Raw genomic sequence first — 14647 nt, 5'->3', positions numbered from 1 at the left:
TGGTAATTTTGGTATCAAAAGAAAGATAAAAAAAACTGATGACCCTTGCTTCAGGTTAAAGTTTTTGGTCAAGGTAGTTTTTGATGAAGCTGAAGTCCAATCAACTTGAAACTAAGTACATATGTTCCTTATGATATGATCTTTCTAATTTTAAAAACAAATAAAACTGTTGACCCCAATTTCACGGTCCACTGAACATAGAAAATGAAAGTGAGAGTTTCAGGTTAAACATTTTGGTCAAGGTAGTTTTTGATGAAGTTGAAGTCCAATCAACTTGAAACTTAGTACACATGTTTCCAATGATATGATCTTTCTAATTTTAATGCCTATCTATATTTTGTACCCATTTTCACGGTCCATTGAACATGGAAAATGATAGTGCGGGTGGGGCATCCGTGTACTTTGGACACATTCTTGTTACTGACAGTTTTAAATAATACAAAAATGTATGAATTAATTCTTCAATTGAGGGCATACAAAGGCTGTTATTCAGATATAAAATACCTGTATTTGTGTTTCCAAAGTGCCGGAAACCAGTACATTGACTCCTCCCGACGAAATTATAACAGATGTAGCCCGTCTTACTTAACACTTGTATTATTTTAAATAACTTCGCAGACATTAAAATACTGTTGAAAAATAAAAACAACACGTTTGATAATTTCATGCGACCGAAGCACTTTGCCGGATTTACCTTCATCAGGAACGCTCAAAGAAAACAATTTGAAATCCGACGATGTATAAGTACCGAAACCGTTGACAAAAATGCCTAAAATAAAAAGCCAAATTCATCTAAAGTCAACTTTGTCTAAGGGAGTTGTAACCTTAGTTTCTTAATAATTTCAAAATTTATAAACAGACAATTTTAGATAGTACGTAAAGAGCATATATCTATTTATACTCAACACATGTTTCGTTAAATTTTAGACTGGATATCAATTTGTTAGACATCAATATTCATAAAATTTGATAAAGATTCATCATGGTTAGGAGAGAAAATACTGTTTTCTTTTGCATTTAACGTACATATATGTCTGGAATTAAATGTATATGTCAAAATTTGCTTAAACATTCATGGAATCTTATTACACTTAGAAACATTTATCCTCAGAATCAAGAAATGGCATCAGATGAACAAGTTTGATTTGTATATATATAAACTCATCATGGATACCAGGACTAAATTTAGTATATACGCCAGACGCGCGTTTTGTCTACAAAAGACTCATCAGTGACGCTCGAATCCAAAAAAGTTAAAAAGGCCAAATAAATTACGAAGTTGAAGAGCATTGAGGACCAAAATTCCTAAAAGTTTTGCCAAATACAGCTAAGGTAATTTCTGTAGTTAACTGATATATAAACTTTGACACTTTCCCCATTTCTATTCTCAATTTTATTGTTCTTATGTTGTGCTGTTTGGCCGCTGACTATATATAAGGTAAGAAGGCTTGAGTGTTCATACAAATGTTATAGTACTAAGCTAGTATATTTTTTTCAGTGGTTGTAATTTGTTGAAAGCTATCTTATTTGTGTTTTATCATTGTTTTGTTGTTTAGCAGGTGGTTTGTAATTTCAGTTAGAATTGTTTCTCATTTTGACATGTCAATCTTTATAGCTGCTTACTTAACGATGTAGGTCTGCCCATATTTGTTAGCTGAACATATAGCTACATAAATCTGACTCAATCTATAAATAATTTATAATGGATTACCATAAAAATATAGATAATGATCTCATAAAAAAATATATAGACACCCGTATACTTATGATATTTACGTAATATATGGTAGACTACTTTTTAAAATGACGTTATTTAAACGTTTTATTTCTTTCTGATTTTATCTGATTTAATCTATATATACTGGATAACCATAAATCTATAGAGATATTGATCTTAATAAAAATACATAGATAAGGTATTTATGTACAGGTGTAATACCACCATTGATTTTCCCCTTTTTAGTCTTTGTTAAATTTGCACTTTTCAAAAAATTGTGCAGAATTTATCTTTGTTTCAAATAAAGAAATACTTGGCATTTGGAAATTTATTGATAATTGTATACTTGTTGTAACATTGGCAATTATACCAAGTTACCTCTTTTGTATGGTTCATTTTTTTCTCTGTTAACAATACAGTTTTACCCTGACAGCAGTAATAACATTGTATAACATTATATAAATAACACATAGCTGAGAGGGTGATAGAGCAGATTGGTACACTGAGAATGCTTTTTCGAGGGGTACCGATCTGCTCTATCACACTCTCAGCTATGTGTTATTTAATTTATCATACTGAATGTCCTATCATTATTGTCTTTTACAGATGAATTTTATTTAAAAGTATTTTCTATGGAGTCACGTACCAACGTTACGGGTACAAATGTATTAGAAAAATCAACAGAAATGAAGTAAATAGACAATGATAGTGCATTGACTTGACATTTATAAACGATATCAGGATTCGTCCCGAAAACAAAAATTTCAATTGTTGTTATTGTGTTATTGTTATTTATTTGATTTAAATTTTAGGGTGAAATCCCCCTTTTAAAAGGCCTCATATATGGTGGAGACATGTACATCACAATGAACATGATGAAATGTATATCATATGTTGAAACCAATCGATGGTGAACGAATGCGTTTAAGAAATGTATGGAATAAAATACCAACAATAAGCATAACGCATAATGTAAAAGGTTTTAAAGAAACAATATTAACAAGAGAAATATGTTTTTCCAACAATTGTAAAAGAAATAAGTTTGAGTCGTTCCACGCTTCGTTGTATAGTAAATTAGAACTTTAAGCATTGTCTTTAATAACTTGATGTGATTTCAATTCATTGTCGTTTAAATTTCCGATTTTTGATTGGTCAAGCCGAGAGGATGAAATTAAAAAAAATTGTCACCCACTCAGCCATGTGAGTAAATTAACACCCTCGTATTAGCCAATCAAAATATGGCATTTTAACGTGAAGCATAATAAAGTAATCTATCATCAAATGTTCATATATAAATATTGTGCTTATATATAAAAGAATGTTAGACTGAACAAACAATATTGAAATACATACATGTTAGCATATATATTTTATATTAAAAATGTTTTGTGTCGCTGGGTATGAAAATCTTAGAATGAAAGAATTCGAATATTAATACGGCAGCGACAGCCCCAGCCTAAACTTGTTTGCATTAATCCGTTTTAAGTTAATAGGAAGAAGACCAGATTGCATCATGCCTTGTATATGGATGCTTTATATTGCAATATTTATGTCTGTCATATGTCCTTTATCCTTGACTCAGATTCATGGTTCATGCTTACATAATTGTCATGGGAAGCTCTCAGTTGTGAGTAATTGTATATTTGGTGAATGGGATCCTTGCTAGGCCTATACTCTCTCGGACTGGGGTCACCTGATCTCGGCCTCATTTCTTTGATCATTGTTTTAGTTAGGTGTTCGGGTCAATTCTTAGTAAATTATAAACTAATTGTAGGAAATGATAACAACCAACACCAGAGGCACTATTTAATTAATTTTAATGAAGAACTCGTTGATTGAAATTAACAAAATAAAATAGGGTAAAGAGTTAAGAGAGTTTGGCATCCACATCATTTGAACCCTTTCTACGCCACTGACCTTACTCGCTAAATTAATTTATTTTGGGCAATTTTAACATGTCGCCCACTCGAATTTGTTGTGGTAAAATTTGAATGTCACTGTGGTATCTTTTGTCTTTATTTTATTGTACGCTGCTGTTGGTATTGTCTTTATAACATTTAACCTACCATACTATATATCAAATTAGTCACTTACAATACTGAACGAGTCTTATCTGATTTGTGATTGAAAAAAAATAGGATACTAGTAATTGTTTTACTAGGATTTTATTCTCCATTAGAACAAAATATAATTGATATTCTAATATATTCGTTTTGCTAATACTTTTGTTTTCTATGTTGTGTTTTGTGTACTGTTCTTCTGGTGTTCTTTTTCATTTTTAGCCAAGGCGTTGTCCGTTTATTTTCGACTTGTAAGTTTGAATATCCCTCTTGTATCTTTTGCCTCTCTTTTTAAATCAAAGTGCTGGATAGCACCTCTAAAGTTTGCAAAAGAGGGACGAAAGATACCAAAGGGACAGTCAAACTCATAAATTTAAAACAAACTGACAACGCCATGGCTAAAAATGAAAAAGACAAACAGAAAAACAATAGTACACATGACACAACATAGAAAACTAAAGAATAAACAACACAAACCCCAACAAAAACTAGGGGTGATCTCAGGTGCTCCGGAAGGGTAAGCAGATCCTGCTCCACATGCGGCACCCGTCGTGTTGCTTATGTGATTACAAATCCGGTAAATAGTCTAATTCGGTAGGTCAGTCATGAAAGGGAAGGGGATTGTAGTTACGACGTAAGGAACATATCCGATATCATTTGTGAAACGGTTATTCCATAACGGTCAACCAACTCGTGATGGCGTCCGTAAAATTTACGAAGGGATGATTTCAACTTCACCATTTGGAACTCTTGGTTTAATAGCTTCCTTGTGATCAGTAACCTTCTATCAGGAAAATCATGATAGGAAATGCAAGCACGGGAATATCGTATCAATTGGGAGATATATACCCCGTATACAGGTACTGCTGGAATGTTGCTGCTAAGAAATGGAAAGTTCACAATTGGGAAGCTGAAATCATCTCTTTTGTCGTAAAGTTTTGTCTTCAACCGACCCTCATTGTCAATTTCTAGATGTAAGTCAAGAAATGAAGCCGACTTAACTGTATCTGTAGTATCCTTTATCTCCAATTCGATGGGATAGATGCGTTCCAAATAGTCACCAAATTTTGAATTGTTTAGTGAGAGAACGTCATCTATATAACGGAAAGTAGAGTTAAAGGATATTGCTAACTTCTTATCTTTCTTCCTAAGAAGTTCCTGCGTGAAGTCAGCCTCATAATAATAAAGAAACAAGTCAGCAAGTAGAGGGGCACAGTTTGTTCCCATTGGGATGCCGACAGTCTGTTGAAAAACACGTCCTCCGAACGTAACAAATATGTTGTCAGTCAAGAAATCAAGCATCTTGATAATATCGGTTTCAGAGAATTTTTTGTTTGAATCAGAGTGATTCTTTACAAAGTAGGATTTATCCCTCCCTAAGACAAGATACTTGTATCTACGTTGGCCATTCTTTTTTTATGAAGCAAAGTAATACCAACTCTTTTAATTTGTCTTTTAGTTTGGAATGTGGAATACTTGTGTAAAGAGTAGAACAGTCAAATGTTTTAATACTGTTACAAGATGAAAGAGAGTTAGATTGTATGTACTCTAAAAGATCTTTGGAATTTTTAAGTATCCACATCTGATTCACGCCACCTCTAGAATAGGCAGTTTCACAAAAACTTTGAAGCCCGTCTTTCATTGCTGATAAAATAGGTGTTAATAATTTAGAAAGGGGTTTCGTGGAGCACTTGGAAGACCCAGCAATATACCATTGTTTGTAAGGACACTTATGTAGTTTAGGTATCCAATACAGTGATGGAAGATCCAGTTCTTCATCTTTGGTTGAAATACATAAAGGAACAAAGAACAGACCTATGATTATCCAGGATGTCCTCTTTGGTAAGTGTCGTGAGGGTATATGTTGAGTTTCCAAGTGAATTGTCTATACCTAATTCGTTTATCAAGCAATTAATGTAATGACTTTTACAGACAAAAACGATGTTATTTGGGGCTTTGTCTGCGGGGACAACAACATATTTATCATAGAGGTCGGATAGGTGTTTAGCAACATTTGGGTCTTTGAAGATTGACGTAGCATGGGCATTGATGGACCCATTCAGTTTCTTAATTCTGATTTGTATTAACGACCTCACTGCCTTAATCCATTCGGATAGAGTGTCTACGTCTTCCTTCTCGCGCTAAGCCCATTGCCTGGCATAATCCTCGACTGAATCCATCAAAATTTTAAAGTTGTATTTCCAATTGATGGATTTGGGCTCACGATATTTCGGACCTTTCGATAACACATTTCGTAGAGAAGTGTTATTAACAATGTTAAGGTCACCGGTAATAACGTAGCCAGCAGGATTATATGTGAATTGGGAACTAGCACAAGTGCAATCAGGAGGTTTAGACTTGAAGTCGTCAATATCGAGATCCTGCAAAACGCGTTTGTAATAGAAAATTTTAGTTGCAATAGGTTTGGTATAGGTATTAGAAATTATTGGTACAGACTGGTCTTTGAAATAAGGAGATATTTTCGATTGAACTAATTTATGATGAAGGATATTGCATAGGTTGACGCCATCGAGACCTTTGTTGGAAAAGGAAAGATTTAGAAAAGATCTTTTCTCTTTTTCATCTTTTCCAATGCGAACTGGCTTGAAAAGTCTGTGACTTGCAATATCCGAAATTATAGCTTGCAACTGTAGCTGTGTATTATTCCAAAAAACTTATTGCTTATAGACGTGTATTATTTCAAATATTTATTTCATCACAGCTTTGATGTTTCAATCTAAACCATTGTCTCGTCAGTAATTATCAAAAATCACTTTTTTTATATTTATCATAAATAGTATGATATTTTCTATTGCAACCTAAAACTATAGATCTAAAATAATGGAATATACAGAAAGCTCTGGTAATTTCTTTAAGTACCCATGCTATGTCAACTTCAAGGGCCTGTGAATTAGGATTTTTTGTTTTGGTTTAGGTGGCCTATAGCTATTTATACATTTTCCTCATTTGAACTCTTTTGGATAGCATTGGTTCTTTGCAAAAAATACTGCATCCTTTTTTATAAATAAGACAGTTACAGTAACTTAAATCGATACAACTGTAATGAAAATGAATTTATATTAAAGGCTTTTATCAAAAATAGGAACGTGTCCATGGGACACAAATGATGCCCCCGCTAGCATTAACGTTATAAAGGGTCACAACTGAACTGTAAATGTGACGGTACTAAAATTTGCGCTTGATCTGAGTTATGGGGTAATAAGCATTGTGTATACATTCTAATTATACAGTATTGCGCAATAGATTTGTAAGATCTTGACATTTGTTTTGTGTCAGAAACCTATAAATATACTATTTCAAGCATTTGATCGCAATCCAATTCAGAGCTGTATCAAGCTTGAATGTTGTGTCCATACTTGTCCCAACTGTTCAGGGTTTCGACCTCTGCGGTCGTTTAAATATGTGCCCTGCAGAGCATCTGGTTCCATTTGTAACGAGGCACAACCCTAGAGCAGTAAAAATGACTCCACCAAAATTCAAACTTGATCTTGGTTTTATGGTTAAAGTATTGTGTATTAGTTTCATAACATTTGGTTGAGCGAACTAGAGTTCAATAACAAACGAAAATATTCAGCAATTTTTACATATATGAAGGGGCATAACTCGAAAACTATCGCAACCAAATTCAAACTTGAGCAGTGTTTGTGGTAATGAGCATTGTGTATACGTTTCATAACATTTGGTTAAGACAAACTAAAGTTAGAGAATAGAAAATTTCCAGTAACTTTTCTATTTGTAAAGTAGCATAAAGCGCTAGAATGGTAAACGTGACGCAACTAAAACTCAAACTCGAGTAATTCATTACCACGTGAATTGTGGTAATAAGCATTGCGTATAAGTTTTCATACAGTTCGGTTCAGGCAAACTAAAGTAAGAGAACAGAAACGAATTTTGGGATGTACGGAGGTACGTACAAGTAAGGGAAGGACGTACATACTTACAGAAGAACAAGGATAAAACTCAATACGGTGAGAGCATAACAACAGCAGTATGACCACAGGAATAAAAAGGTTATATACACTAGATTCATAGAGGTGCTTATAACCTGTAACACATTTTAGTTGCTGTTGTATAATCAAGAATTGTCTTATGAGGCAATAACATTTAAGAATTTTTGTTTTAAGCCATTCATTTGATGTATTAGTAATCATTGCCTCTGTGTTTGGATGACAAAGCAATTGAATTCAATTTATATAGGGCATGTTATGCCTAAAATTTTCCAGATGCACAGGTTTGTCTGTAATCTATCTGAATTTTGAGGTGAAAATGCAGCCATTGTAGCCAAAGGGTACACATCGTGAACCTTAATCATTTCTACAGCACTTGTCTTGATACCCTGAGCTATAATATTCTAAGAAGTAGATGCTGACTCGGTTGCTTTTAATACGGATGCCAATATGATACGAATTTGCGATAATACAAAGGTGGTATGATGTAAATTATTGGAAGACTGAAGAAGAATTGACGTTGGGTCAATGTTTTTCTGCTGTCAGTTTGATCCACTTGAGCCTGCTGAACGAGTGAAGGTCTTTATATCCATAATGGAATGTGATACAATGAGTAATTGAATAACGAAATTAAAAGTTTTCAAATGATTTTTGGCATATAACCTTCCGATCGATGTTTAGACAAAAACAATGCATTTTTTTTATCAAAGCCGGTATTTACCTTTACTCGTCCTTGGCGTGAGACATTAGACATATAATTATCGAGGATCCGCTTACCCTTTCGGAGCACCTGAGATCACCCCTAGTTTTTGGTGGGGTTCGTGTTGTTTATTCTTTTGATTTCTATGTTGCGTCATGTGTACTATTGTTTGTCTGTTTGTCTTTTTCATTTTTAGCCATGGCGTTGTCAGTTTATTTCAGATTTCTGAGTTTGACTGTCCCTTTGGTATATTTCGTCCCTCTATTATATCCCCTGTGTTTTGTTTTAAACAAACCATTATCACTTATGAATTATCCGACGGCTTGGTCAAAATGTCAACTTGTTCTCACATTCCCGATTCTTTCGATACACTCGGGCTATTACCACGTTTACGTACGTACATATACTATAGTAAAAGTAGAGCGGGAAAATGTTCATTCATGAAATATTCATGAATGAAAACGCAGTATCACAAACACTACTTCTCGGACCTGCCATGCGCTGAAGAGAAAATTACAAGAAATCTACGCGAGATTGATTTTCAAAATGAGGTTAAATTCATCTGAATCGTCGGTGAACATCTTTTTTAGTCAAGCTGTAATCTTTTTAGTCAAAAGAGTAGTTACTCAAAATTTCAAAAGAATCGTCCAAGAATCAGAATTCAAACACTAGTATAACATTATCTTTGAGCAGAATAAATTGCGATAATCTGTCACCGGAAGTTTGAGGTCGACGCCTAAGGAAAGTAGCAATAGCAAGCTATAGCAAACTTTCCAAAAAAATGATGAAGTAGCATTAATATCTGACAAAACATTCGATTATTAGTTCATGATTAACGCAACATCCTGTCATGTTGGCTACAAGTAAAGATGAACATACGTTGTTTGCGTAACACGTGTTGAAACGTGGGTATATTACATTAATTGTAGAGTCGAAAATATTGTGTTCTTAATCATGAAATACATATTTGTATTTGTTTTGGGCTTTCTTCTGGTCAACGATTTAGTCAAATCAGCTGATGAAGATACGGCGGAAATGAGGATGATAATGTAATACCACCAAACAATGAAGATGCTGTTGAAGTTGATTCGGGTAAGCCGTGTTTAAGGTGTGACAAGTTACTGCTGTGAAATATCAATAACGTAATACCACCTAAAAAACGAAAACGCTGTTGAAGTGGATTTGGGAAAGTCATATGTTGAAGGTCTGACAAGTTACCGCTGTGTTGTAACATTAATGTAATACCACCAAACAATGAAGACTCTATTGAAGTGGATTCTGCTAAGTTTTGAAGAAGGTCTGACTAGTTACCGCTGTGTAATGACAATTGTGTAATACCACCTAACAATGAAGACGCCGTTGAAGTGGCTGGTAAGTTTCGAAGAAGGTATGGCAAGTTATCAATTGATGTGAAATAACAATAATGTAATACCAACAAACAATGGAGACGCTGTTGAAGTGGATGCTGGTAAGTTTTGGAGAAGGTCTGACTAGTTACCGCTGTGAAATAACAATTATTCAATACCATCTCAAAATTATAACGTTCGATTTTTTATTTTTTATTTGTTTTAGTAAACTCATAAATGGTTTTCTTTTTTGCAGTCAACAAAACAACAGCAGCAATCAAGTAGAGGTCGTTTTACAATAGTTATCAAAGGTACCAGGATTATAATTTAGTACGCCAGACGCGCGTTTCGCTACAAAATGCTTGCATACTTTGTTCTATTATTCATTGGTCAGAATTCTTTCTTGACTACATACTATGTCGTTTTTGAAATTTCTAAAATGTTTTAGGAGTTTCCTGAAGTGTTTTGTTGATTAATTTTTATGACATATTTTATATTTTTTTTGGTAAGAAAACTGACATCACAGATCTTTTAATGAAGCACTCCTCTGTTTTAGCTTTAGGGTTAACAGAAGGAGACGTATGTCCTGATTCTAAATGCCCGAAAAGTGAAAGATTGAGTGCGCTCACAACATGTGTGATTTCAAAGCAACTCAATATTACAAATGTAAATGTATTTCAAAAAATTTAGCATTATATGGATTTAATACATCTTATTGCTATTTGTTCGCCATTACTTAAATATTTAGGTCATAATACAAAATATCTGACGCCACAATGGAAAAGTGATTGTTGAATGACGTCAATAGTTACAGGACAAATTCTTGGATCAACTGGGGCAGATCACCAAATAGCGAAAAGTGTATATAAGTTAACATTTTCAGCTAACAATCAAGGTAACACTGTAGAATCGACGTGTTAAGTTAATTATTATTTTCTGAAATATGCAAGCAATGTCTACCATTGGATCAATAGCAAGAACTTACAATCCCAGCAAAAAAAAATGTAGTTTGAAACTATTCTCTCTGCGTCTGAAAAACAAGTGAGAGGTTTAGGGCTATACAACTAGATTCAATCCACAATTTTCTACATTTGAAAATACCTGGTCCAAGTCAGGAATATGACAGTTGTTGTCCTATCGTTTGATGTGTTTTAACATTTGATTTTGCAATTTGATTAGGGACTTTCCGTTTTGAATTTTCCTCGGAGTTCAGTATTTTTGTGATTTTTTTATATATTTAATATTGCCATAAAGCGCGAGGTTTGGCTAGACACAACTTAAGTTGTGACTTGGATGGAGAGTTGTCTCATTCGCATAAATACCATATCTTCTTATAGGTTGCACTTTGTAAACACAGGTGTTTCTTAAACCACGCCCCTATTGGGGAGATATGTAATATAGTTAATTAATTATGTTTACGTACTGGTTCCCAGATATGATCTCTATGTTTGATATCGTAGAGACAAAAATTCGGAATGATACCAGTGAATAAGCATGTGCATTTTGTTCTAATTGAAAGCTATGGGAACACTAAAGTCAAGGTTGTGATACCGTTGTAAAGAATTGAGTTAAGTTTAAACTCTTAGACGTTCGGGGCATATAAATGTTGAAAATAAGCCAAAGAGCCCTATATTTTGACCTTGGTATGAATTAGAAGTGCATATAAAGTTTCCATTCTAAAACCTCATAGTGAAAGTGGTACAGTTTTAGCCGTAAACGGTGTTCCTATTTGAAATTGCATTTTATATATTCATAGAAATGCAACCTATATCTATGTGTGATAATTTAGTTGGTATTGATGTTCCACGGAACCTTTGCGTCGTTTCTGTATGTACTCCTTGATCATTGACTAATGTTACGTGTTATACGATTCCTGATATACATAAACTCATCATAGATACAAGGACTAAATTTAGTATATACGTCAGACGCGCGTTTCGTCTACAAAAGACTCATCAGTGACGCTCGAATCCAAAAAAGTTAAAAAGGCCAAATAAAGTACGAAGTTGAAGAGCATTGAGGACCAACATTCCTAAAAGTTTTGCCAAATAAAGCTAAGGTAATCTATGCATGAGGTATAGCACCCTTGCCTTGATGATTTTTTTCTCTCATAGCTTATAATTCAGTTGAAAATATAACATTTATTTGTATGAACTTTAAAAAAAAGTTTTGTCTCAATTTTCTAAAGAGAGAAGAATTATAAGTTTTTTTTTTATAAATATTTGTTTAAACAATGACCATATTCTGTAAAACAAGATAAGGAATGAGTGGATGGATTCATAAATTATCTATAAACTAGGTATATCACTCCCTCTGAAACAAAATGAACTCAGATGGATTTGTCTGTTATGTTACGGTCGTTAAGGTTATTAAGCTCTTCGACTGTTTCTGATTCTATACATGCTTAGCTTTTGAATACGCCGTTCTGATCGTCATTATCAAAGACAAACACATGTATAGAGCCGTTTGTTTGTACGTAAATAAAGCAATTGATAATGTTGCTGATGTTTAAATGATTACAGCTATTTTCCTAATGCATGTAGAGTAAAACTTTGGTAGGCTTGCATGCTTTGTTTGAATAATTGTTTATTCCAGCTTTGTAATTAAGATTGACATCTCCAAACAATATATATGACATAATTAAGCCTGTATATATAATATTTGAATTCAATTGGACATTTTCCCAAATAACTGTACAATATACAAACAAAGCAATCAAGCTTACCAAAGTCTTCATCTACATGCTTCAGGAAAATAGCTGTAATATATATTAAAAAAAAAGAAGATAATCGTTGTTCCTATCAAGAATCGTTCTTTTGTTTCAGTATGGATCCTTGCACTGTTGGTTGTCCACTAAAATATGCAGTCCGACTTGATGGTCAGCCAGCATTTTCTGTTAATGACACTATGGTATACAACAAACGCGAGGACCAGAGTGTATTGGATTTACTTTTGAAGAAAAAGTAGAAGAGACAGTGCCTTTGAACTACAACTAAATAGAAAATATGCAATTGATTTATTTTATCATTTTACTACTTCCATCAAGTAAAAAATAAAATATATAAAAGGTTTTATGCTTGATTTTATATTTCAACATAACATGGGACATCGGTGGTTATGGCCGAGTTGTCTAAGAATTCTTAACTGCTGTGTCACTAACCTGTGAAGACTGATGGTGTGTGTTCGAATCGTGGTAGATGCGCTCGACTTCAGTCATAAATGAAATCACTAAAATTGTAAATTTTCCTGTCGAAGGTTGGTGACTCTCACCTGACATCAACCAATAAAAGATGATAGCTAATAACTTGTTAAATTGTCCTAAAAGTGGCGTTAAATACCAATCAATCAACTAATCGAGGTAACAACAATTAACAAATGGTCCAGATAACTTGACTAGGTAATGACACTTAACCTGATTGGGTAACACGAACAAACGAAGACACTTTTGCTCTCTGGATACTATATCGAAAAAGTAAAGCACACACTAATAACAACTGACATATTTTGTTCTAATGCAACTACCCCAAAAATAACAAATACTTAATTTTAACCCTTTTTATCGAGTTTTGTTTTGTAAACGTCAGTTTTTCATTGATCTACCGTTGGTTGTATGACGTTATATTTTGATTTTGATTTTCTGTGAATTATTTTGAATTCTAAATATTATCGATGAAGAATATTGCCTTTGCTGAAAGCATTGATTCCTTTATTTGAAGGAATTTTATGTTGTCAACAAGTATTAGAAGATATGTACTGGTTTAAAAAAAAAACGGATAGAGCTATAGCACAAATTAAATCACATTGACGATACTGTATTTTGGAGAAAATGTAATATTACATTTCATGTATCTTGATGATATCTCTCAAAGATTAATTTAAGAAAAATGATTTTTATAACGTAGTGTAACCCTATCGGACAGTAAAGATGTAAAAGAAGGTAACTTCTAATCAACATTTCCGCTGTTGATCATATTATTAACAAACATACATAAAAACGGACTATTGGATAACAATTGCAATATCCCCGACAGAAAAAAGTAAACTTTAAAACAAAACTCTGAGTAAAAATTCAAAACGGAAAGTTCCTAAGCAAATGACAAAACCAAAAGCTAAAACATATCAAACGAATGGGGAACTACTTTAATTTTCCTGCATTGTCTTATTAAACTCGGTTTTATAGCTTGATAAGATAAGATTCCCGTATTGAATGTAAATTTCTGGGATCGGTAAACAAGATCTCTTGAAAATAAGGATATACTGACCCGTTAAAAATAAGTTTTAAGTAATTAAAAAAACAACAAGCAAGCTTGAAATTCAAATCTGTGTATCTACAGGTTTAAAGTAGTTTGTGGTAACGAGATACCTGACTTATTAATATACCAGTAACACATATGTTACGTTCATTGAAATTCAAAACTTCACAGCAGACGCGGGCATACTTGTTATATATAAACACTTTGAAATGCAGCCAATTGAACATAACCGTCAAAAAAGGATGAATAACAATAAGGAACGAAAAATCGCCCCTTTTGTCATAAATTTCAGTGTATATTTTCCGTTTAAAACTGACATATTTAAATATCTAGGTAGGACAGTCATTACCATTTATTTTTAATTGATCTTAATGAAGTTCCTTATGGATCAATTTTTAGAAAAGTATAGATTATCTAACTAAAAGTATCATCAAGATAACGGTAAGTTTTATTTGATTTATCAACTAAATGCAGTTTAGACATGTCTTTACTGAGTTTGGTCATACACTGCAATTTTTAACAGTACTAGAACGAGTCTGCTATTACGGGGGCACAATTGGTGCCCATTGAAATGCCTACAACCTGTCGATAAACTTACTAGAG

Source organism: Mytilus galloprovincialis, chromosome 14 (genome assembly GCF_965363235.1).
Source record: "Mytilus galloprovincialis chromosome 14, xbMytGall1.hap1.1, whole genome shotgun sequence".
Taxonomy (NCBI): domain Eukaryota; kingdom Metazoa; phylum Mollusca; class Bivalvia; order Mytilida; family Mytilidae; genus Mytilus; species Mytilus galloprovincialis.
Note: the sequence above shows the minus strand (reverse complement) of the source record.